This window comes from Rhineura floridana, chromosome 3 (assembly GCF_030035675.1).
Source record: "Rhineura floridana isolate rRhiFlo1 chromosome 3, rRhiFlo1.hap2, whole genome shotgun sequence".
Lineage (NCBI taxonomy): Eukaryota > Metazoa > Chordata > Lepidosauria > Squamata > Rhineuridae > Rhineura > Rhineura floridana.
This window is the reverse complement of record NC_084482.1, coordinates 200,715,449-200,741,918: the sequence shown is the minus strand read 5'-3', so window position 1 is coordinate 200,741,918 and position 26,470 is coordinate 200,715,449. Positions and strand designations below refer to the sequence as shown.

Below are 26,470 nucleotides of genomic sequence, written 5' to 3'. Positions count from 1 at the left end.
TGAGCAGGTGGAATCTCAGTATGTGTAACTCACAAGAGACTGGGCATTACGCTTCCACCACACTGTCCTCAACAACACACAGCAGCAGCCAAAAATAAAGCCTCAGAAAACCTTAGCTGTTATGTGCGCATTTACACGGCTTCACCTGAGACAGGCCCTTAACCAGCAGACTCCTCAAATGTGATCTCCACACGTTCCGGTGGATGATTTTCCTGAATTTATATGAATACATCCTGCAATATGGACCTAGAAATTGCATTGCCTGTGCTGAGCCAGCCGCCCCCTCTCCTTTCTGCTGATGTTGATGCATCCCCTGCTGTTGGAGTCATTCCCTGAACCCCCCTCCATGCTGCGAATATTACCACAGCATCAGCCAAGGACCCAGTTCTTGCCCATCTTCCCAGCTGGCTGTGAGGGGATGGCCATTAGAGAAGCTTGAGGAGAAATCCATACCATGGGTATGCAGACAGCATGAACTATCAAGGCACAATGGATGCCTCCTCTGAGGAAACAGCCAAAGATCCTGTCTGAATATTTATTTATTTATTATTTGATTTATATCCCACCCTTCCTCCCAGTAGGAGCCCAGGCCGGCAAACAAAAGCACTAAAAACACTTAAAAACATCATAAAAACCTGTTGAGTATTATTGTGCTCCCTATTTAAAAGGGTTAATGCTACAGAGAGGCCTCTCTAGTATTAACCCTCTAAATGCCATACTTTCTAATCCCCCCCTCACCACCGCCGCCTCCTCAAGAAGAGTTGCTTTCATGTTCGCAAACCCCTCTCCCCCGCCGTGGCATGAGAAAGCAAGGGGTCACTCTGTCTCTTCTCTGTCATGTCAGAGCACATCCTGACAGATTCCTGGTGAGCCCTTGCAGCCACATGTAAAACCTCTGGTTTAGTCACACGCCTTAGGCATCAAATGTGATCTTAGAAAACTGTTCAACAGTCCCCTTTCTGTTTTCTGGCCAAGTACATCCCTGTAACCGCTGAAGGAGCTCAGCTGTCTCCTCACAGACTCCGGTAGTGACAAAGGGGCACCCTGACAGCTGCTACTCAGTGCTGTAGCAACAAGGTACGACTCAGACTCTTCACGCAGCTGCAGTATCTGTTGTGCTTAGGCATCTAAAGAGATGTGCAATAAAAGGATCTATACAACACATACCTGAGGTTCCTGTCAGAGCCCTTTCATATATCAGGCAAGAAATTAATGTATTTTTTGTGAGCTCAGTGCTGCTCTAATCTCTCTTTTTATTCCAAGCAATGCTATCCAATGGGTAGAATTTAAAGCAACTTTCACCTGCTCAGTTTCACGATGGCAAAGCAAATCCTTCCTTAATGTAGGCGAGTCCAAGCTTCCCTGTTAATTTCTGTTATATTTACCCCTTAAATGTCCTCCCACCTTCTTGTTAAACACTTTAATAGAACTGAAAGAAAGCATAAGTTAGCTAAAATAAACAAAGATGGCATGGAACTAAATTCTAGCTTGACAGTATGTGAGAGGATTGGGACCAGCAAGTGGACTGCAACCCTAGTGTCCTAGTTCCTCACCCAGAGTCTCCGCCTTCACTTCCACAGTAAAATCCAGGCTTTCATAGGCCACTTGGTGTTCTCCAATGACACCTGCCAAGGTCTGGGGCACCCTCTCCCTCTGGGCAAACAGAGTACTCATACATGTGAAGTATTAGTTCCCCTCTATTCAGCACTGGTTAGGCCTCATCTTGAGTACTGAGTCCAGTTCATTTCTCCGCGCTTCAAGAAGGATGCAAACAAACTGGAACAGGTTCAGAAAAGGGCAACAAGGATGATCAGGGGACTGGAAACAAATCTCTATGAGAGACTGAAAGAACTGGGCACGTTTAGCCTGGAGAAGACTGAGAGGAGATATGATAGCACTCTTCAAGTACATGAAAGGTTGTCACACAGAGGAGGGCCGGGATCTCTTCTCGATTGTCCCAGAATGCAGGAGACGGAATAATGGGCTCAAGTTGCAAGAAGCCAGATTTCGACTGGACATCAAGAAAAACTTCCTAACTGTTAGAGCCATACAACAATGGAACCAATTACCTAGAGAGGTAGTGGGCTCTCCGAAACTGGAGGCATTCAAGAGGCAGCTGGACAGCCATCTGTCGGGAATGCTTTGATTTGGATTCCTGCATTGAGCAGAGGGTTGGACTTGATGGCCTTATAGGCCCCCTCCAACTCTACTATTCTATGATTCCCACTGCGTTGAGACATCATGTGTGGGAGGCTCTACATGATGGGCATCCTGGCATAATGCAAATGGAGGCCCTTGGGTGTAGCTAGTGTAGTGGCTCAAGATGGACAGCGAGATTGAACCGGTCCAGAATCAGCATCCCCCAGGCTCTGCTTTGTAGATCTCCCTGGCTTCAGCCCCAAATACCCAAAGTTCCTGTCCAAATGGGATCCCTTGCTCGCATGGTATCCAAAGTGCCTGGAATGCTGATGTTCCATCTTTGAGTCTTCCTCCTCCTCCAGACTCTCTTTCTTCACTTCCACCATAGAATCTGGCTTTTCATGGGCCTCTTGGGTTTCTCCACTGATGCCTTCCAAGGCCTGGGTCACCTTTTCCCCCCTAGGCCGCAGCCTGGCACCAGTCAAGGTGGACAGGAAGTCTTTAGTGTTCTCAATCCTGACTGGGATCGAGGCAGCGATGAGTTTTTGTCTCTGTGCCTAGGGCCCTATGTTGTCTCCAGGAACACCTGCCACTAGGCTTCCCACCCTGCTGGAGCCCCTCATCTGGTTCCTGCTTAATTTCTTGTGGATCTGTCCCAATCAAATGGTCCCAAACTAAGCAACATGGAAGTCTCTTCTTCCACCTGCTTCCAAATTCTCCTCCACTTTGCTTCCCGCCAGGTCCTCCCTTGTTATTCCTGATCCTGAAAGGCAAAGGAATTCAAAATGTTAGTAAGAGCCAAGTGATGCCCTCCCCAGAAAAAATGCTGTGATAGCCTTTTTCAGAGCTTCCATCAATCAAAGGATGATCGCTTTGAGATTGGAGATAATATTTATAATAATAATAATAACAACAGCAACAACAACAAAACAACAACAACAACAATAACAACAACAACAACAATAATAATAAATTTTATTTTTCAGTCGCCTATCTGTCCGGGTTAGGGACACTCTAGATGACGAACAACAAGAATAAAACAATACATATATATATAATAACATCATCAAATTTTAAAATTAAAAAACCATGCTTTAATTCATAAATTACTCTGTCTCAATCTTGTAGGCCTGCCTGAACAGCCAGGTCTTCAAGGCTCGGCGATAGCTGGACAAGGAGGGAGCATGTCCGAGATCAAAAGGGAGAGAGTTCCAGAGAGTGGGGGCCACAAAGAAAATGCCCTCTCTCTGGTTCGCACCAGCCTGGCTGTTCTCACAGGTGGGACCGAGAGAAGGTCTTGCGAGGCTGATCTTGTCAGGCGGCATAATCGGTGATTCTGGAGGCGTTCCTTCAGATATACTGGGCCGAACCCGTATAGGGTTTTAAAGGTCAGCACCAACACCTTGAATTGGGCCCGGTAGACAACTGGTAGCCAGTGAAGATCTAATAACACTGGGGTAATGTGATCCCAGCGACGGCTATGCGTGATCAAGCGTGCCGCCGCATTCTGTACCAGCTGTAATTTCCGGACCGTTTTCAAGGGTAACCCCACGTAGAGCGCATTGCAGTAGTCTAAGCGAGAGGAGACCAGGGCATGTATCACTTGGGGGAGCAGATGACCAGGAAGATAGGGTCGCAGTCTCCGTATCAGATGTAATTGATACCAAGCTGCCTGGCTCACTGCTGTAATCTGAGCCTCCATGGACAGCTGGGAGTCAAGAATGACCCCAAGACTGCGGACCTGGTCCTTCAGGGGCAAATTTACCCCATTAAGCATCAGGTCAGTAATTCCTAATTTCCTTTTATCTCCCACAAGTAATACCTCAGCCTTGTCGGGGTTCAGCTTCAGCCTATTCTCTCCCATCCATCCACTTACGGATTCCAGGCACTTGGACATCTATTTAACCACAACAAGCCTTTCTGTTCTAAGATAGTGATTCCCAAACTTGTTTCCCCCACAGACCACTTGAAAATTGCTGAGGGACTTGGTGGGCCACTTAATGATTTTTCTGCTGGTGTAGCAATTGTCATGTGCTGTGGCTAGGTGTAGTGTGATTTTTAACAGTATTTTTATTACTGCTTTTATTTCTTACATTCTCTTTTGTTGCATTATAGTTTGCATTCCATGGAATTCAATTAAAAATCCATATGAATATTTAATGTGGGCATGCCACGGACCACCTGAATGAAGCTCACGGACCACTGGTGGTCCATGCACCACAGTTGGGGAACATCGAATCTAGGGTGAAGGTAAGACTGGTTGGTAGGAGATTGGAGGACAGGCTGACTTTTTAATGGAGGAGAAGGATACCATAAATAACTCACCTTGAAGCTTTCCAGTTGCGGTTCTCCTCTCCGGGAATGTACCTTACCAAAGGCATGTGCCTGCTTTTTGAGAGAGATCTGTAGATGAGCCCTTCTTCTCATCATATCCACAGTTCCCGTATTAGATCCTCAGAGCAAGAAACACAAGAGTGATAAAAATGGAGCAATCAGCATTTTAGGCAGTAGCTGCTTTCTGCAGTGCTAACACAGGACTCAGATAAGCACAAAAGCTTCTCACAGGCAAGCACAACTGAGGGCAGTTAACAGCCATGTTGTGAAGTTATTTGAAATCACACTGCACTGAGACCCCATATTTTCGGAGGGGAGGAGAGGTATTGCATTCATGTCCTGCTTGTGGACTTCTCAGAGGCTTGCTGATTGACCAGCGTGGGAACAAGTTGCTGGACTAGAATCGCCTTTTGGTCTGATCCAGCAGGGCACTTCTTATCCTTTAAATTGGAGTGGCCAGAATTGAACCTGAGATCTTCTGCATGGAAAGCATGAACTCCCCAATGAACTACATCCTCACAGTTGACTGCACATAATGGAAAGGAACCAGATGGGACGTCTCTCAATCCTTCCAACCTCCTTCCTCTCTCCAGCCAGCCGCGGATTCCTTGCCTTTCCTGCCGTTTCTCTCTTTCTTCGCCCCTTTTGCATTCAGGTCTCTCCTTCATTGCTTTAACTCACCTTGAAGCCTTACAGCTCCCCTCTTCGGGAACAGGCAGCAACTACTCCAAACCTGGGAAAGAAAAGGGAAAAAATCAGTTCCTCCTTTCTCTCAACATCACCAGACAGGATGAGGTCATCACAACTATTTTCATTCTTTCTGATGTCATCTCTAGGAACTAGAACTCTATGGTTTTAACCCTTTGGAGGCTGTCATTTGGGCTGTCTGATCATAAGAACAGTCGGGCTGTTCGATCAGTCAAGGCAGTGGCCTATCTAGTTCAGCATCCTGTTCTCACAGTGGCCGACAATATGTCCCTGGGAACCCCATAAGCAGGACGTGAGCGCAAGAGCACTCTCTCTTCCTGTGGTTTCTAAGTGCATGTGGGGCAATGCCCCCCTAAACCCCCACCCCCCAGGCCTTTCTCTATTTCTTACATTCATATTCATACGTTACCTCACGTCCCTGGGAATCTTCAGATGTCTCAGGCTGTCTCCTTATTGTTTTCTTTCACGTGAAGATGGGTTCTGAGCTTGTGCAGATCTTGCAATGCAATCTGAACGTTACACAGTTTGTGGTAAGGCCTGGAGCAGGGAAACCTTTTTTTATTGTTAAGGCCCGGGCTACATTCCCTACAGAATATATGTCAAGAGTCACATGCTGGCGCTGGGCAGGGCTGGGGTCAGTGGTAGGCAGGACTGAAGCTGGAAGTGGGCAGGGCCTAATAAAAAGTAGGCAAGACCACCTTTCTCTCTGTCTTTCTGCCGCCTGTTTTCTCTGTCTCCTCCTTTCTGCCATCCCCTTCTCCTTCTCTCCCTCTCACCAACCAAAAGGCTGCCGTGGGAAAGGCAGAGCACTATTGCCAGCGGGCTGACCTGTTAGTCGCAGAGGGCTATCAAGTAACATGTTTACATCCGCACTCTTTCGAGAAGGGAGCATTAATACTGTAGTAGAGTACTTACAGGGACAACTTTGCAAAACATGGTCTTTTGTCACTTGAAAAGCTTCTCCGAGTATTTATTTTTAAATCAATTACCTGATGCTTTTTCTGACACTTTTTCTTGACAAAAATAAAATAAAATGGCTCCTTCTTGCCAACTTTTGTTGTCCTGTATTTCTTTCTCTCTGCTAGGACCTCTATTTCTCTCTTGGGTACCACTTGGTCTTCCTCTCAGTTTACCCTCAAGATCAGAATACATCTGGAGAGAAAAATCACACCTAGAATACCTACCCCCTAGAATCCTGGTTACCCCCGCCAAGCATCCTGGGAAATGTAGTCAACAGAGTCAGACTACTCCTAGAAAAGTCTCTGTTGCAGGCAACAACTACTTAAGAGATCAGTGGCACTTTGGCTATTTTCTTTTTCTGTAGCACCATTTGTGTGCATGGTGCTCTATTAGAATGGTGGGGGATCTGCTTTAGCCTGAGGGCCGCATTCCCTTCATGGCCACATGCCATGGTGAGTGGGGCAAGCCGCAAAAGTGGACAGAGCAATGAATGTACACTTTGTGCAGTAGGCTAGTTTATGCACATACTCACATACCCCTCTCTCACCTCCATCCAGGCAAGCAAGAGCCGTTATCAGAGTTCAAGGTCACATTCGTGCCAAACCAAAACACTCAAGGAGGGTGACAAGGAGGACAGAGAGGGGTGTGGCCTGGGGATTGGGGCAGGGAACCAATCAGGCAATGCATAAGCAAGGGGCACTGAGAAACAAGCTGACAAGGGAGCAAGTGAGAAACCCACAGCAAGGCACCAGCAAGGGGAGCACAAGATGTCAGCCATCCAATGGAGGGGAGGGTTAACCACTTAAGCATATATGAGCATAAGAAATGCACTGCTGGATCAGGCAAAAGGCCCGTCTAGATGAGCACTGTTTCCCAAAGTGGCCAACCAGATCCTTATAGGAAGCCCATAAACGGGGCCTGAACCCAACAGGCCTCTCTGGCTCCTGATCCCCATCACTGGTATCCAGACAGGCATAGTGCCTCTGGAGATAATAGTCAATCATCAGGACTAGTAGCCATTGGGATCTTTCTTGAATCTCTCTAATCCTTTTCATTTCATCATCCCTGGTGTAGTCCTGAGGAAAATCACTCCCTAATGCCCATCTTTAGCCCCAGAAGGAAACTTCCTCGTTTCTTTGGAAATGAGTGTTTTAGGTCTGACACTACGGAGGACTGGAGGAGATATAATTTTCAGAAGACACAATAATTTTCTTTGTTTTACTTTTCGAGATATGTTTTAGATGTTTGTGTGTTTGCCACCTTCAGCTCCTTTGGAAGGAAGGGCAGGATATAAATTTAATAATTAAATAAATTTAAGGAATAGATAAGTAAATAAATGTAATATTGATGGTTTCTTCTGCGGGTTTTTTTTGCCTGCTCCTCATAAACTGGCAAAATCAAAGAGATGCCAGGTTTAGCAGTTTGTAGTTCCATTTGTAACAAAAGTCTAAACATTTTTGAAAAGTAATTTTGATTTGTAATTATTGTTTGAATGTACTTTTAATATACCAGACATGATAATTTCATGGACAAACCAAATTATATATAATACGTTTTATGTTCCTATAGTAACAAAGTGAATTTTGACCTGTAAGGGTGCTGAAAAATATATGTAGTGTCTTTCCAATTTTCCAAAATGTTCTTTACTAGAAAAAAACTTGTTTCTTCCCATGGCTTCAACTTTTCTGCAAATTTTACATCTCTACTGCAGTGTGATTTCAAAGAACCTCCCAGCAGTGGCTGTTAATTGCCCTCTATTTTATAGAAATCAAAAGCTTTTCTCTTTTTTAAAATAAAAAGTGAGAGGTGGCCTCTTCTGGCCCACATGCCCATATATCTACATATGGTATGAGGAACTTTTGGCCCTCCAGATGTTCTTGGACTACAGTTCCCATCATCCCTGCCATTGGCTATGCTTGCTAGGGCTGATGGGAATTGTAGTTCAGCAATATCTGGCAGACCAAAGGTTCCCCACGCCTGAGCTACATTTTGCACGGTTGCCAACTTTATTTTCTGTGAGGGACTCTTGCGCTTGCCTGAGGCAGAATCCTGTGTGAGCAGAAAGAATCTACCACTTAAATCCTAAATAGGGAATACTTTTTATCACTCTTGCATTTCTTGCTCTAATTGTTGATTATGTCTTATTGCAGCTGTGGATACGATGAGAAGTACTGGGTGCAGAATAAGACACACCCCGAATCAAGATTTTAAGCAGTAAAAAATATTGTCCGATCAACATAGCTATGCAAAAAAAGACTGTCCTGGGAGGTTTTAATTAAGCCTTCACCAACCTGGTTCAAACTTCAGTTTAACATGTTCCAGATGTTTTCTTCAGACACCCAGGCTGAAAAGCAAGGCATCAGACTTTGTGGAAGTCGCACTTTATAACTCAGAAAGTTTTGCTTTTTAAACCCAGATATTTACTTGCAATCTGGGGCTGCTCCACATTTCTGGTGATGAAGGGGAAATTCACTCCTCATATCCTCAGAGGCACCCCCCAGAGAATCCTGGGAACTGTAGTTTGTTTAGGGTACTAAAGAGTGTAGTTCAGGGATGGGTAAGCTACGGTTCCCAGGATTCTTTGAGGGAAGCCATGTGTTCTAAATGTGCTTTAAAGGTATGGTATATATGCAGCCAAAGACTTAAAGTGCTGCCATCCCTCTCTCACTATTTGTCCTGCTGGGAAACATGGTTACCTGCAGCCCTAATAAAAACAGCTGTCACGAGATTAGATAAATTCATGGAGGATGTTATCAGTGATTACTAGCCATGATGCCTATGTTCTCCCTCTACTGTTGGAGGAAGTATGCTTCCGAATCCCAGTTGCTGGAAACTGCAGGAGGAAAGAGTGCTCTTGCGCTCAGGTCATGCTTGTGGGCTTCCTGGGGGCAATTGGTTGGCCACTATGAGGATGCTGGACTAGATAGCCTTTGCGTGTGTGTGGCTCGCTTTAATCCAAACCTAAAGTTCCAGCATGTACTTGAAGCTGTCCCACAAAATAGCATAGACTGGACATGGACTGCCTTCAAGTCGACTTATGGGTGACCCTATGAATAGGTTTTTCATTTGGTAAGCAGTATTCAGAGGTGGTTTGTCATTGCCTCCCTCTGAGGCTGAGGAGGAGTGACTGGCCCAAAGTCACCCAGTGAGCTTCATGGCTGTGTGGGGATTCAAACCCTTGTCTCCCAGGTCGTAGTCCAGCACCTTCACCACTACACCACAGTGGCTGGTGACCCCAAGACTAAAGAAACTTGCGGGCAATTGCCTAAGCAGCACAGTAGGTGGCAGTCATGGGATTGGTTTTTGGTTCTTCGTAAAACCTGAAGAAGCTTCAGAATATTTCAAAGATGCAAGAAACAGCTGTGCCAAAACAAAACAAAACAAAAATTAGAAAAGCTATTTTTGCAAGAGCACAATTGCTGCCTACTTTTTAATAATGTCAAAGTGCAAGGAGAGTCACTGGGAACTGCTGGAACTCCCAAAAAGCCAAAGGAAGCAGCACCAGGCAGGAAAAGAAAAGGGGAAGCAGTTCCACGTGATTTCTGGGCAGGCATTGCAACAAAATATATGAAGATGGAGCTGACCAGCTAGGAAGAAGGATTTAGAAGTGCTAAGCATCGGAGGATGGTCCACTAGGAAAAGTGGGGCACTGCCTCACCTACATCAGCCCACCTCCTGCCTGCCTGCCTGCCTTCTCACGTACAGCAACCAATCAGGAAGTATCTCTGCCTGTCATTGGCTTTGGCTTCACTTACGGTTAAGTATCCCTGCCTGCCTCCCTACCAGTCTCAATGGGCACCGGCCACCACTGGTGCTATGGATGCTGGAATTACAGGTGCAACCTCACGATGGCTTTGCTCAGATTAGTTGCCCCATGGGCCCCTTTAAGATCATGTAGCATATTGTATTTTCAGTCCCAAATATCCCTTCCTGGATGTAAGATTTCCTCAGACTCTCTCCAACGCTGATTTTGTTTAATTGGATTGAGGAGGATATTTCTGCTGAACAAAATCCCTGATGAAAGATACCGCTGATAGCAGCTAATTCTGCAGTAGCACAGCTCCATATTCCATTTTAGATGGAGTTTGTTAGTGATCCTATTGCACACTTTGCATAGGGAGAACCACATTTTCGGAGGAGAGGGGAATCCCGTTAGACACCATCCAAAGCTATCCCTAGGAGTTAACATCAGGCAAGCTCCTTTGCTGTGATGTTTTAGACACATGCTAAAAACTTCTTTGCCTTGGCAAAAAATTACGGATGTAATTTTATTATGTATGCTTCTTTTTAAATTCTCTTGATCTTCTCGATATTTTTTATAACTTTATTACATCTACCTGTTTTTCAATGTTGGTTTTATCTGCATTTTTAAATCAATGCTTATACTCTTCTTTTGTAGACTGCTTAAACTATTTATTGTGTTATTAAGCGGTCTATAAATGTTCTTAAGTTAACAAAATAAAAAATAGCTATAGGCACTTCCAGACAGTCACTGTTTTCAGGGTGGGATTCAGTTACATACCGCCAAATTCAAGTTGTGTGGTTATAGTTGATTGCGAAGACTTGTGCAGCAAACCCACTTTGTAAAAAGATCAGACTTTTCGTGATAAGGAAAATGATGGGCAGATGCACTGGAAAGTGTTGGATAACACTTGTTTTGACACAACATCCCTCACCACAAACAAATCAGAATACATGCTTGTCAAATAGCTGACATTGTCTAACCTCCCCGGAGACAAATCAGGACAAATGCTCATCGAATAACCCGCATTGTCTAACCTCCCCACAGACAAATCAGGAGGAATGCTCACAAAATAGCCAACCTCGTCTAACATCCTCACAGACAAATCAGTACGAATTCTGAATAAACACATTGTCTGGAAGCACCCTGTAGGACCCGCTCAGCTGCGGACCAAGCAGCTGAGGGGAGGGGAGCTTGTGGATAGAATCTCTTGTCATTCCTTGGCGACTTCTCTTGAGGATTCTCTAGATGATATCCTGTCTCAGCTTCAGCTTGGAATGCAGTTGGGTTTCTTCCAGTTCCGTGACTCTGAGATAAACGAAAGACTTAGATAAACAGGATGAGATCTGGAAGAGACCAGCTATATTACTGTGGGGTGGGGAGGGTGCTTTGAGGAAAAGCTGGAACTCTTCAGGAGCAGAGGTTAATACATGAAAAGCTGTAGACAGATGGTAATGCAGACGGGCATCTTTGTTGCTGAAGTTAAAAAAGCAGCTGGGCAGAGGAATGTATCAAATAGCAATTAAACTAGGGGGGAAATATCTGGGGTAATAGTTTAAAACTGGGGCTGAGTTCTTCCTAAAGTGTCAGCCATTGGCTGAGCTTCCTTAATGTCACAGAGAGAATTTAAGTTGCCTTATACTCAGAGCTTGGAAGATTAATTTTAAAAAGTAATAAATTACAGTTACAATTACATGGCCCAAAAAAGTAGTAACTACTGTTACAATTGCATTTGCTCTGAAAGTAACGGATTGCTTTTTCTCAAAAGTAATCACTACAATTACATTTCAGTTGCTTTTTAAAAAAACGCCTACAAGGTGCTGGCTTTGGCTGCTGCGCATCTAAGTAGTCTAAAACAACATTAAAAATAAACACACACATACAGAGGTAGTAGAATAATTCTTTTTATCCATAAGATAGCAATGGTGGTCTCTGCACTGGTAGGGGAGGTAGGTAGGGGGCTGAGGGGGGGGGAAGTTGGAGCAGGGCCAACTGGAGACACAACATGTCACACCATACCTGTTGTTTGTTAAGGGTGCTGGGAATTGTAGCTCTGTGATGGGTAAACTACAGTTCCCAGGATCGTTGGGGGGGAAACCATGTGGCTTAAATATATGGTGTGTACGCAGGCAAAGCTAAAGATAGACACTTGTTTATTATTAAATTTATATCGCATTCTTCTCCCCGAAAGCAGCCCAGGGCAACACTGAAACAACAGGCTCATTCTGTGTCCACTGACGTTCACACTCTGTAGTCTTACACACAAATCGGTCCAAGTTGTCATGACTCTGGGATCCAGCAGAGTGGTTCAACAATCAACCCCTCTTCCCAAGGAACTCTGGGAGTTGTTGCTGTGTGAGGGGAATAGGGGTCTCCTAACAACTCTCACCCCCCTCACAATCTACAGTTCCCAGGATTCTTTGGGAGAAACCATGATTAAAGTGGAATAATAGTGAAAGAAAGGCAGGGCCGGTGACAGCCTGCCCTGGCCCCCTGCTCCCAGCCCCCCCTCCCGTACAGACCGTGTGGGACTGTTCCACCTACCTCTTGTCTCTTTCTGTGAATGCCCTGCACACTGGGCGTGCAGGTTACTGCCATCAACCAAGATGGCGGTGGAGGCTTCTCTAAGGGGCTGATACCTCTACTGCCATCTTCATTGATGGCACACATGCCTACCATCAATCAAGATGGCAGGAGGGGCATCAGCCCCTTAGAGAAGCCTCTGCTGCCATCTCGGTTGATGGCAGCTGCACACACAGCATGCAGGGCATTCACAGAAAGGGAGGGAGGTAGAGTTGGCGGGCGCTGCAGGCCTGCAATCTATAGGAAGGGCTGGGAGCTCCATCTCTGCAATCTGCGGCAGGGTCGGGAGTCGACCCTGCCAAGGATCACAGAAGGGGAGTGCTGCCCCCACACCCTAAGGAGGGGTTCTTCAGGGGCCCTCGGCCAAGGCCCAACCTGGCCACCATTTGGCACCAGTCCTGAATAAAGGTATGGTGTGAATGTGGTCCAAGAGAGAGACTGTGAAACAGAGGAAGAGTGCCCATCTTCATGCCAGAGGGTTGGCCCTTTAAGGCTCTGCAGAGTTCTCTACAATGGGGTGGAACCTGAAGGAGGCAGTCTGGAGACAGAGGCACAAAATACCTCGTCCGCTCCCAACTTTGTTGGAGCAAGTTACTCACTCAGAGCTGTTTGAGGTCCAGTAAGCCAAAGTCTCAGACCAGATCATGACACAAGCCAGTGGAGTGACATAATATAAAGAAAATAAAAGAAGCAAAAGGTAAGGCTGCTGTCCTACTGCTCGGCTTCCAGAATATGCTTTGCTGCCATATACGTATGTATGGCCTGCAAGGAAAGAGCCCTGCCCGCACTCAGAACATAGGGATGGTTTTGATAGGCTTAACAGGGCTCCAAGAGGAAGGCAATGGTAAACCACCTCTGAATACTGCTTACCATGAGAACCCTCTTCATAGGGTCACCCTAAGTTGGCAACCCACCAAAATGTACCAACAGGGGCATGTGGGGCAGTAGTTGTTGTTGTTATGGGCCTTCAAGTCGACTGCGACGTATGGCGACCCTATGAATCAGCGACCTCCAACAGCATCTGTCGTGAACCACCCTGTTCAGATCTGGTAAATTCACGTCTGTGGCTTCCTTGATGGAATCAATCCATCTCTTGTTTGGCCTTCCTCTTTTTCTGCTCCCTTTTGTTTTGCCCAGCATTATTGTCTTTTCTAGTGAATCATGTCTTCTCATGATGTGTCTAAAGTATGATAACTTCAGTTTCATCATTTTAGCTTCTAGTGACAGTTCTGGTTTAATTTGTTATAACACCCAATTGTTTGTCTTTTTCGCAGTCCATGGTATGCGCAAAGCTCTCCTCCAACACCACATTTCAAATGAATTGATTTTTTCTCCTATCCGCTTTTTTCATTGTCCAACTTTCACTTCCATCCATATAGATGGGAATACCATGGTCTGAATGATCCTGACTTTAGTATTCAGTGATACATCTTTGCATTTGAGAACCTTTTCTAGTGGTTGCATAGCTGACCACACCAGTCCAACCGCCTTTTGATTTCTTGACTGTTGTCTCCATTTTGATTAATGACTGTGCCAAGCTATTGATAATCCTTGACAAGTTCAATGTCCTCATTGTCAACTTTAAAGTTACATTAATCTCCTGTTATCATTACTTTAGTCTTTACTCCCTCCAGTCTTCATACCTCCTTCATCTTTCCGCTTTCCTGCTTTCCGTATGATATGTTCTGCATATAGATTAAACATATAGGGTGAAAAAATACACCTCTGTCTCACACCCTTTCTGACTGGGACCAAATCAGTTTCTCCATATTCTGTCCTTACAGTAGCCTCTTGTCCAGAGTATAGGTTGTGCATCAGGACAATCAGATGCTGTGGCACCCCCATTTCTTTTAAAGCGTTCCATAGTTTTTCATGATCTACCCAACTGAACTCTTTGCTGTAATCTATAAAGCACAGGGTGATTTTCTTCTGAAATTCTTTGGGCCATTCCATTATCCAACATATGTTTGGTACCTCTTCCCTTTCTAAATCCAGCTTGGACATCTGGCATTTCTCACTCCATAAGAGCCTTTGTTGTAGAATCTTGAGCATTACTTTACTTGCATGGGATATTAAGTTTGATCGTTACTGCCTTCCCTGGGATCCCCTTTCTTTGGAATTGGGATGTAAATTGAACGCTTCCACTCTGAGGGCCATTGTTTTATTTTCCATATTTGTTGACACATTTTTGTCAAAATTTGGACAGATTCAGTCTCAGTAACTTGTAGCAACTCTATTGGAATGCCATCTGTTCCTGGTGATTTGTTTCTTCCAAGAATTTTAAGAGCAGCTTTCACCTTATATCCTAAAATTTCTGGTTCCTCATCATACGGTTCCTCGGTGAATGAATCTGTCATCCTTGCATCTCTTTTATATAGTTCTTCAGTGTATTGCTTCCATCTTCCTTTTATTTTATCTCGGTCAGTCAGTGTGTTTTCCTGTTGATTATTCAACATCCCTATTCTTGGTTTTAATTTCCCTTTAATTTCTCTAATCTTTAGGAATAGGGCTCTTGTTCTACCTTTTTTGTTGTTCTCTTCTATTTCTATACAATAACTATTATATAGTTCTCTTTGTCCCTACGTACTAGTTACTGTATTACTGCATTTAGGGTTCTGACCATGTTTCTATCTCCTTTTGCTTTTCCCTTCCTTTTCTTTAACCATTTTAAGAACTTTGTCAGTTATCCATTGAGGTCTTTTTCTCTTTTTAACTAGAGGTATTTTCTTTTTGCATTCTTCCCTGATAATGTCTCTGACTTCAATCCATAGTTTTTCTGGTCCTTTATCAACTAAGTTTAAAGCCTGAAACCTGTTCCTTATTTGTTCTTTATATTCTTCTGGGATATTATTTAAATTGTATTTTGGCATTATGAGTGCTTTGTTGTCATTCTTTAGCTTTATTCTGATTTTCGATACGACCAGTTCATGATCTGTACCGCAGTCTGCTCCTAGTCTTGTTTTTGCAGAAAGTATGGAACTTCGCATCTTCTGCTACCAATTATAGAATCAATTTAGGAATTATAGAATCAATTTGACCATCTGGTGATGTCCACGTGTACAGTTGTCTTCTTGGTCGCTCAAAAAATGTGTTGGCGAGAAACAAATTATTGGTTTCACAGAATTCAATAAGTCTTTCTCCTGCTTAATTTCTATCTCCTAAGCCCATTTCCCCACAATTTCTAGTTCTTCTCTGTTCCCTACTTTTGCATTCCAGTCCCCCATGATTATCAGAACATCTTGTTCTGGTGTGTGATGAATTTCTTCCTGTACTTCTGTGTAAAATCTCTCCAATTCCTCCTCTTCTTCATTTGCCGTTGGAGCATAGACTTGAGTGATGGTTATGTTAATAGGTTTCCCATTAAATCTCATTGATATAGCTCACTCAGACCTTGCGTTATAGTTCCTAATTGCTTTTGCTACATCACTTCTCACTATTAAAGCAACCCCATTTCTTCTTAATTTCTCATTTCCTGCATAAAATGTTTTCTATCTGCCTGATTGAAAATGTCCCATTTGCATCCATTTAATTCACTCACACCAAGTATGGTAATGTTGATACGTTCCATTTCTTGCTTGACAATTTCTAACTTTCCCTGGTTCATGCTTCTCACATTCCATATTCCTATTGTGTACATTGTACAACTCTGGACTCTCCTTTTGCATCTGTGCACATCAGCCTCTGGGCTTCCTTTCGGCTTTGACCCTGCTGCATCATTAGTCATAGTGCTATACGTACTTGTCTGTTGTTTTTCCCCAGTAGGTTGATGAGTGCCTTCTGTCCTGGGGGTCTCATCTTCCAGCACTATCTCGTGTTGCATTTTGGATACTCTGTTCATAGGGTTTTCGTGGTAAGAGGCATTCCGAGGTGGTTTACCATTGCCATCCTCTGAATCTGGTTGCATTTTAGTCTGGTATCTCAGGTTTGACCATTTCACCTTGGGTGCCCCTGCTAGGAGTCTAGCCTCTTGGTCTAGACTCCTGACGGCATTGTTCTCAGCTTCTTTGATGCTCTCAGACCCCCTCACCATGTTAAGGAGTGCATCCTAGAGGAGAAAAGGAATACTAGAATTGCCTCTTGGTCTGATCCAGCAGGGCTGGATACCTTCTTCCCCTGGTACCTTCTTATGCTTTAAATTGGAAGGACCAGGACTGAACATGAGACTTTCTGCATGGAAAGCATGAACTCCACCAATGAGCTACATCCCTACATTCGACTGTGCATAATTGGAAGGAGCTAGATAGGCACAAGCCTCCTGATTTGGAGGAGTAGGTCTGGGACGTCTCTCACTCCTTACGCCCTCTTTCCCCTCTCCAGCCATGGATTCCTTGCCTCTCTTGGTGCTTCTCTCTTCCCTTCCTTGCTGTAACTCGCTGTGAAGTCTTCCACTTGCAGCTCTTCTCTCTGGGAATATGCAGCACCTATTCTACAGCAAGAACAGACCTCCAATCCCACCCTCCCCACCAGTTAGGAAGAGGTCATCACAGCAGTTTTCATGCCCTCTGATGCCATCTCTAGGAGCCAGAACTCTGTGGTTTTAATGCTTTGGAGTCTGATCTTTGGACCATCTCGCCATAAGAAGAGCCCTGCAGGATCAGGCCAGTGGCCCACCTAGTCTAGCATCCTGTTCTCACAGTGGCCAACCAGTTGCCTCAATGGGAAGCCCACAAGGAGCACCTGAGTGCAAGAGCACTCTCCCTACCTGCGATTCCCAGCAACTGGCCTTTAGAAGCAGATGGTATATACTGCCTCTGACATAGAATTGAATCATAAACAAACAGCCACTTAACAGTCTCTCTCTCTCTCTCTCACACACACACACACGCACACACAATTAGCACAAGCACATATCCTCCCCCCCCATGGCATAGGCTTGAGCCGAAAGGAGGGTTTTTTCAAGCTTAAATGTGACTGTGTTTTCAGCAGGTAAGGGGGAGTCGCAACAGAGGAGGGCAAAAGGTTACCTGTCTGCCACTACCCCATCATTCCCCAGCTTTGACCCCCCCACATACACAGCCTCTCCCACCATCGCCTCAACAGTTAGGCTTGTGGGGAGAGAGACTCCCCTTGATTTCAATACGAGCTTTTTAAAAGCAGGGCAGAGCCAAGGAGGGGAGGCTGTGGCCAGATGAGGAGGCTCTCACATGGTGGTGGTTTTGCACCTGTAACCAAGCCTAAGCATATGCAACCGCAATAACCAGGCCTTGCTTCCCTGTTGACCTTTGGCGCCGCTGCCTTCGCTGTTTACCCAGCATTGCATTGTGGGTTGTAAGCTCCTCTGGGCGGGGACCTGCTCTCTTTTGTACTCTGTAAGGTAAGGGTGGAGAACCTCAGGCTGGGGAGCAAATGTGGCTCTCCAGGCCTCTCTGTCTGGCCCTCTGGACTTTCACCAGATGAAACCCCCTCCCCAGCCACACCCCTCATCGGCCCACCTCCAGTGTTTTTGTCTGGCTGGGATGTGATCTTGAACTCTGATAATGCCTCTTGCTTGCCTGGATGGAGGTTAGAGAGGGGTGCGTGTAGAAACTGCTGCACAAATAACATTTACATTCATTGCACTGCCCACATTTGCCTCTGGCCCCTTCACCATAGCATATGGCCCCCCGAGGGTTGCCCAGAAGGCAATGTGGCCCTCGGGCCAAAACAGATGTCCCACCATTCTGACAGAGCATCATGCACTGATGCTGCTACATAAATAGGCGAATTTCCACACATCTGAGTTGTTTCTGTTGCAACAGAGACTCCTCTAGCGCTAGTCTGACTATGCTGACTACATCTCCCAGGATCCTTAGGGAGGGCAAGCGGGGGGAGAGAACAGGATTGTAAAGGGTAGGGAATCCAGGTGTGTTTTTCTAGGCCTGCTTGTCTTTCATTTGTCTCTTTATTTTAGAAGTTATTTGGTGTTGCACAGAGCAGAGCTTGGAAAAGTTACTTTTTTGAACTACAACTCCCATCAGCCCAATCCAGTGGCCATGTTGGCTGGGGCTGATGGGAGTTGTAGTTCAAAAAAGTAACTTTTCCAAGCTCTGCGACAGATCCTATCAGCTTTGCTAATGGTGGGCTAAAGAAGAGATGATAACACGGGGAGTCCTTGCTGTTCCAATCCCATGTCATTCAGAGAACCTGTTTGGGCCCTCTTTGACTGAGAGAAGGGACTGTGTGGCCTTAAGGTCAATTGAGAGAGAGACCAAGTAATGCCCAAGAGAGAAATACAGAACTTGGCAGGAAAAAAAGTGCAGGACAACAAAGGTTGGCAAGAGAGAACCATTTTATTTTTGTAAAGAAAAAGCATGTGACAAAAAGATTATATTTTGCAATGTTGCCCCGTAAGTGTTCTGTCACAGTATTAATGCTCCTTCCATGAAAGGGCACAGATGTAAACCCCCCTCCAAGAAGGTAAACGTTGAAACAGGTTATTTGATGAGAAGGACAACATAAAGTGTTTGTAACATTCCAGTGGTATATATCCTAAGGAGCAACCTTGGCATGTAGAAATTTATAACCACATTGCATCTATCCGCACACACACTAAGGTCCACTGAAAATTCACATCTGAGCTTAAAGATATAAAAAGAAACCACAATAGAAAAACAGAATCTAAGTGACCAAGAACTGCTACAGACCCACCACCATCTCTGGGTCACTGAGGTCAGCAGAAGTTCCAGCAATAAAGGTTTTTGAAAAATAATTCCTCTTTTAAGAGCAAGAATTTTCTTAGAGCCCAATAAAGGGGGGGGCTGGGTTGCAAAATCCAGCGTTTGCAAGTAGAGAATATAAGATATAAATATTAACATACATCATTTTACTTACTCATAGAAACTACAATAGCGCAAATTCAGTATGTTACATTGCAGTTGTTCAGGCTGTGTATTAACACTGGGATTTGGTTGTAAAAAGCAGCGATCATGACATACAATTGGGCAACAACACACTCCATTTGCATCACATGAACATACAGAATACTGTCTCCACCTAGTGGAAAGACCACATGTGAGCTTGCTTTGGTCTATTGCTAAATATGAGTTGGGGGAGGAGTGGGCACATACACACATAACCCATCCAGAGTTTATTTTTCTGACTCATTATTTTCAAACAGAAAGACAGATCCAATTGTAAACCCCCCCCCCAAACTTCAAAGAGAGTGCAATCCAATCCACTGTAGGTTGTATGCTTAATTCTGGATCAGCTTTCCTACGGACCAACTGTCTTGTATGTCTTGTATGAATTAAGTCTGTTTGTTAGCCAACGCACAATCCCACCACTGTGCTCAAACATAGAATCTGAACCTTTACAGCTTTCTTTGCATAGAATGGAAAGCAAAAGGAGAGCTGTGTGTCGTCAACATGTTCATGGGATCAAATCCCCAAAAGACCTCTCCAAGTGGTTCCATGTTGATGTTAAATAGTACAGGGGTCAGTATGGAACCCAAATGAACCTCGAGGGCATTGGCCACGGGGCCTCATCTTCTGGGATCTGTCAGATGGAACCACCACGGCTCAGTGGTACAGCAGCTGCTTTGCATGCAGAAGGTCCCAGGTTTGGTCCTGGCATCGCCAGGTAAGGTTGAGAATGACTCCCTGTATGAAACCCCAGAGAGCCGCTGCCAGTCAGTGTACCGTAGACAACATTGACCAATGGTATGACTCGGTATAAGGTAGCTTCCTATTTCCTTCCATTTCCTCTTCCAGACAGATGCCCAAGAAGGACGCTTTGGCCAATGGTATGGAATCCACTAAGTCCAAAAAGGATGCACCTCCACAAGTCATCCACTAAGGTAGTCCCCAAACCAGACCTGCACCCGGATTGGGATAAATAATGTGTCTCATTTCTATTTCCCCCCCTAAAAGCCCTTTTATACAGGACTCGAGGAAATCCCACTGAATTGGAATGGACTGAAATAACCATCAAAATAACGATAAGGCAACGTTACATGATTCTATTGCTCCTGGAGTTCCCTGAGTTTTGGAAGGAGAATGGTAAAGACTTTGCATAGAAGTGCTTGCAGCTTTCCTCTTTGCTTAGCCTCAGACATTGTGGATTGAACAAGTAATAGAAGCAAAGCATTGATTTCAGCATAAAGTTGATTCTTCATTGGCATTGCTCTGGTCCAAGGTTTCCAAAAGCTCTCCCGAAGGGGCTCAGTTTATCTCTAACCGGATCTCGGCCTGGACAGGAGCAGAACTTCCTAAAAGTACAATCCGAGAGAGTCATATAGGGTAAGTAAGAGAGCTTATACCAAAAGATATATAAGACCACTTCTTCTAACTGGTTATAACTTTAAGTTTTATGTTAGCCTTATCTGGGGTCTGCTGTGGGATACGTGGGTGGGAGTAACCCTATTGAGTTCAGTGTGATTTACATCTGAGTAAATATGCATAGAATCGCAGGCTTAAGTTAACAGAAAGCTAGGGCTGTGCCAAAAATTTCAAAAAATTATTTTTCAGAAGTTCTTTGGGTAGGTGGGAGCAAAACAAACCCATCACAAAATTCAGGGTGGATTTCTCCATAATTCTGGGGAGGGGGCAGAGGCTTAGTGTATGGATCCTTACACCTTGACCAGGGTTTTTCCCTGTGCCACTCACAGCCAAAATTCCCATGCCGCTCACAGTGGCACAAGGCAGTCCTTCTCCATAACTTCCCACTACTCCCACTTCCTGGAATACCCTTGGCAGCAACGCCAAATCATGCCACACCATGTTGCCCCCAAAGCATCTTGGGAAGTATGGCTGGTGGGAAGTGGGGTGAGGATTAACGCACAGGTTTCTGCCATCTGCACTTCTTCTTGAGACCCAGAAAAGTAAACAGTAAACCTCAACCCAAAAAATTCAGAGAAATGGTTCCTCTCCTTGCCCCCAAAGAAAACTAGTCCACATTTTCACAGAGGGAGAATATACAGGAAGAAGGTGGAGATTTCAATCCAGTCTTATAAATAGCATTTATATCCCACACTTCCCGCTAAGAGTTCACAGCAACACACACACGGATTCTCCCAGACATGGGCCATATTTACGCTATTCATTTATTCCACTTTATACAGTCCAGGCTTCGCCCAAAGAATCCTGAGAAGTGTAGCTTGTGAAAGATGGTGAGAGCTGTTAGGAGAACCCAGTTCCCCTCATAGAGCTACAATTGCCAGAGCGGTTTAACAGAATCCCTCTTCCCAGAGAACTCTGGGAATTGTAGCTCTGTGAGGGGAATAGGGGTTTCCTAACAACTCTCAGCACCCTTCACAAACTACAGCTCCCAGGATTCTTTGAAGGAAGCCAGGACTGTGAAGTGGAATAAATGCATGGTGTGGATGTGGCCTATATGCTCTTCCAACCTATATCTTAGGTTGCAATCACACTATTTCGTCTGATGGAACCCAGTGGGGGCCACTGAGAATGAAGCCCGCCTCGATCTGCATACACCCCAAGGCTGGCTCTAGGTTTGAGGGGCCTTGGGCAAGGTAACCTCTGATGGACCCCCTCATCCACATCAAACTCTGGCATGCCTATCTGGTGGAGAGTAGCAGTGGTGGTGGCAGCAGCACTTTCAACAGCATTCCAGAGGAGGGAGCACTCCAAAGCTTTCCAAACTCGGCCAGGTAGTTGTGTAGCTGCCATTTTAATTTCCAGAATACTTACCAATAAATCTGAGGTTTGTTTGGAGATTATAAGATGCCCTGTGGGGGGGAAACACAAAGGAGACAAGATGAGGCACATTGGAGGTCTCTAGTTCTGGCTAGCATTGAAACGAATTTCAGTTTTGTGGCAGCCAAAATCTACTGCCTGAGGAAGCCATCTTACTAATGGTAGGTCTAATGGTGGGGCCCGCCTTGGTCAGCTACAGAAACAATTCAAGATTATCGGGATATCAAGTAGCATCAAGTAATATTCTGCCAAAGACTTGGCAAATGCCACAAAATGGAGTAAGCCCAAGACCGCAGCTCCTTAGGACTTACCACCAACAGTGAAACATCCTGATTGCATGGTAAAACATGCAATGGATCCATCTTGGCCTGCAACAAGACAAGAGGGGAAGACTTGAGGTTCTTGGACATCTCTCGGACTGAAACAAAAACTGCTTAAAAGGTTTCTTCAAAATTTCTTTTTTTGATCTGAGGACCACATGCCAAAGTGGGTGTGGCTGAAGTGCAAAAGTAGGTGGAGCCAAAGCCAAATGGAATATATTAATACATCTGATGGGCAGAGCAGTTCAATCCCCCAATCCATTGTGTGGAGGGGGGTGTTGTATAGGCAGAGGTGTCACTCTATCCAGCCCTGCCTGGTTCTACGGGGAGCCTTGCCAGTGAAGAGTGCCCCAATGTGCTTGCCCAAATGATAGATGGGCTTTACCACCAGCGGTATCCCCACCAGTGATAATCAGCAGGAACCCCTGAAATGGGGCATTTTGGGAGTAGGCAGAGCTAGGCTACAACAGAATCATCTGGATCCAGAGCCAGCCTTGCTGCCTTCACATTATTTGCAATCAGCCTGATCTGGGCCTCTTTGCTGCACCAGCCGGGAGCAGGCAGAGCAAAGAGGAAGTTTTTCCACACACACACTGCCTGCCCTGGCTGGTGTGGGTCAAAGGGGAGATGCGGGTCAACCTCTGTCTTGTTGCCAGGTAGCTGCAAACAAAACTGGCCTGTTTGGAAGGGCTGTTTGTTTGCACTGACCTTTTATTTAATGAGTGTATGCACAAAGTTAAAAGGACCGTTTTAAAAATGTAGTATTTCAGTGAATCCATATAAGAGGTCAATTTTAGGAACCATGATGGGACAACATTGAACTGAATTGTCAACTGTTTAAAGAAGACTGCTTTCATTCATTATGTGTGTGCATGCAGAACAATCCTATGTAGCCCTACGTATATGCAAGCCCCACTGAGTTCAGTGAGGCTTACTCCCATGTAAGTGGGCACAGGCCTGCAGCCTTCTATCCTGCGTATTTGCAAGGAAGGCGGATGGGGAGAAAAACTGTGACTGGTTGGCTCTTCTACTGTGAACCCTGGCTCTGCCTACCATTAACTGTCCCATCAGTACCAAAAGGCATCAGCCTCCATTGCCCCCCCCCGCTGGCCTGCTCTTGTGATTTTCTCTCCCCTCCCCACAAAAAATTACTTCCTCATTGAGAATAGATTGGAGCGCTCCTTCCTGCTTTTTGCTCCTCAGCGGGGAGGGAAATTGCTAGACCAGAGAAGACAGCAACGTCCTAGGACACCAGAGCAGAGAGTGCTGCAATCTACCCCTCCCTGATGCTGGTGGCTGTGGCAGTCAATTCAATTGGGGGTTGGCAGGCATTTTTAAAAACCTTAATGGATTCATCACCCCTGCCCACTAGGGATGGAGGAGAAATTAAATTTAGTTCGTATTTCAAGCCAAATTATCAAATTTGCAGTTTCTGAAACAATATGCGAAATGAAACATAGGGCTCATCTACACGGGGATTTACTGTGGGTCTGGTGCTACTCACATCCCCTTTTAATTTGCACGGTTCACATGACGTTACTGGCAAACAGAAGCTATCACAGTTTTCCCCCTGTATATCTGTACTAAGCCAATCCTCTGATAATATGAAAAGGGAAGGAACAAATGTCTGCACTCCGGATCTCTAGTGCTTGCAGATGCTTTGCTCCAATGCTTTTAGGTGGGTGTGTGAATCGTTCCCCTCTCCACACCCCCTCCCTCCCCTCCTCCCTTCATTCATTTCAATTCCTGAGGGCCAAAGAGAAACATCCGGCTCTCTCTCCCATTCTGCTGGGATTTTTATGTTGTTGCAAATGTTAGTCAAAACAGAGTACAGAAATGTGTTTATTAGGATAAATTCGCACTAAAATTCTGGAGAATTTTCATAAGGATTTTTTTAAATCACAAATTGCTGCAGAAATGAGGAGAGATGAATTTAAGATTGGATACATGAAAAACTGATGGAACCATCCCTACTGCCCATCCTAAGACTTACCATCGACTCTGAAAAGTAAAATACGGAACTGCCGGGGATCCACCTTGACCTACAACAAAATAATGAGGAGACAACTTAAAACACATACTACACACACTCATCTGTAGAGTTGGAATGATTTTGTTCCAAAAATATTCTCATCAAAATTCTCCTTTGCAGATTTTGGGAGGCAATATTCTCTTAAGGACTCATATATTCTCCAAATAATCTGTTTTTATGATGTTTTAAAGTGTTTTTAGTGTTTCTGTTTGCCACCCTGGGCTCCTGCTGGGAGGAAGGGCGGGATATAAATCAAATAATAAATACATAAATAATGGATTCTCCATTTAACCCCCAGAGCTCAGTCATTTCCCTATTTATTAGCTGGCTATGGATGTTTTGCAATATTTAACTGTTGACACGCAATAACATTTAGTACTTGACGGTGCTGACAACGGATATGCAATGGTATTATCATGGCAATATCTAGGGCTATGTGCACACTAGCTGTTTCAAAAGCAGCAAGACTGCTCTTGTCTGGCTGCAGTTTGAAATGTATTTGCCCACGGCTGGACACATCTCCTTTCCCCACTACTGATGTCAGACCTTTTAGGACTGTTCACAGCAAAGTATTGGGCCAATTAATGTCTTGGCCTGAGCCTACTGCAAAGTGTTTCCATTGGACACACCTGAAATGGCAATGGGGGTTGATGACCAATCAGTTTTGAAGCCTGTGCAAAACTGACTTCAAGGTAAAATGTAATCGATCTCCAATTTCCCAGGTTTTGGAGTAAAAACGGGTGGAGTTTGACTAATGTCGTGTGTCTCCCATTTCACAAAACACAATTGGGAGACGTGCTGAAACCAATACAACCACAAGTGTGTCTTCAGCCCAATTCTCAATGCCGGGGGTAAGGATCCTGCATCCATTGGAATAAGTTAATATGAGTGAGGGGAGTCTAGAGGGAGATAAGGTCAAGGAGAGGTGAGGAAAAGGTGGGGAAAGCCAAAATGGGTGCAGGGGTGGAAGGAGGAGAGACAGCCTTCTCAAGTATCAGGTCAGCCAGTGTTCAGGGGAGACTGCTCCATTGGGGCAAATGGGGCTCTGCCCCACCAGCCTCAGCCTGCCCTCACCCAGACTCCTCCTGCCTGCCCTTCTCGCTTACAGCCAGTCCAGGGGGTGGCCCTGGCTGCCACCTTCCTCCTCCTCCTCTGCCCCAGTGTTGCCCTTGTAGAACTCATCAGGGAGGAGGATGGGGGACAAGATGAGAATTAGTGGACTCTGCCTGTCACTGGCTCTGGCTCCGCCTACTCTTGGGCTCCCTGCCTTCCGCCCCACCAGTCCCCAAGGGCACCAGATCCACTGACTGCTGACACCTGATAATGCAATAATCACAGTGAATTTCAAACCTATTAGCTCCAGAATTTTGAAAGAAAGAAAATACATCTGAGTCGTGGAAACGTCCTTCATTAGAGTGGTTCCCTAATTCCCTAGACCTTGCTACCAATTGTGGAATGTAAAGACTGCATCATAAGATATGCAGGAAATACAAGTCTCAGCAAAACCTTTAATTTTTTTTCAAAGAGTCTTCAAAGAGCCTACCACTGGCTCCAGCTCTGCCCACTGCCAGCATGTGGCCCCTGGCATATTACCCTTGAGGGAATGTGGCCCTTGGGTAAAAAGGACTTCCATCCCTTCTTGAGGCCTTACCACAAACTGTGCAATGTCCAGATTGTATGGGAAGATATACAGAAGCCTGGAATCCATCTTGATCTAAATAAAAACAAGAGGATGACAACTTGAAACATGCAAAAGACCCCAGAGTTGGAATGAATTTGTTCTACACGTTCTCTTTTCCAATTATTATAAAAAATATTCTCTGGTTGTAAAACTATTACCACCCAAAGGTGAGTTTGTGGTTATTATGAAGTATGGAAGTATGGACTGCCTTCAAGTCGATTCCAACTTATGATGACCCTATAGGGTTTTCACGGTAAGCAGTATTCAGAGGGGGTTTCCCATTGCCTTCCTCTGAGGCTGAGAGGCAGTGACTGGCCCAAGGTCACCCAGTGAACTTCA

At 45.1% G+C, this 26,470-nt stretch overlaps 1 long non-coding RNA gene across 1 annotated transcript; it reads left to right on the top strand.

Moving 5' to 3' along the window:
- Nucleotides 1-9,615: 9,615 nt before the first annotated feature.
- On the top strand, nt 9,616-26,207 carry LOC133381144 (uncharacterized). Its single transcript, XR_009761631.1, has 3 exons — nt 9,616-9,897; nt 20,314-20,682; nt 25,976-26,207. It is a non-coding gene; the product is annotated as an uncharacterized LOC133381144 (long non-coding RNA).
- Nucleotides 26,208-26,470: the final 263 nt, after the last annotated feature.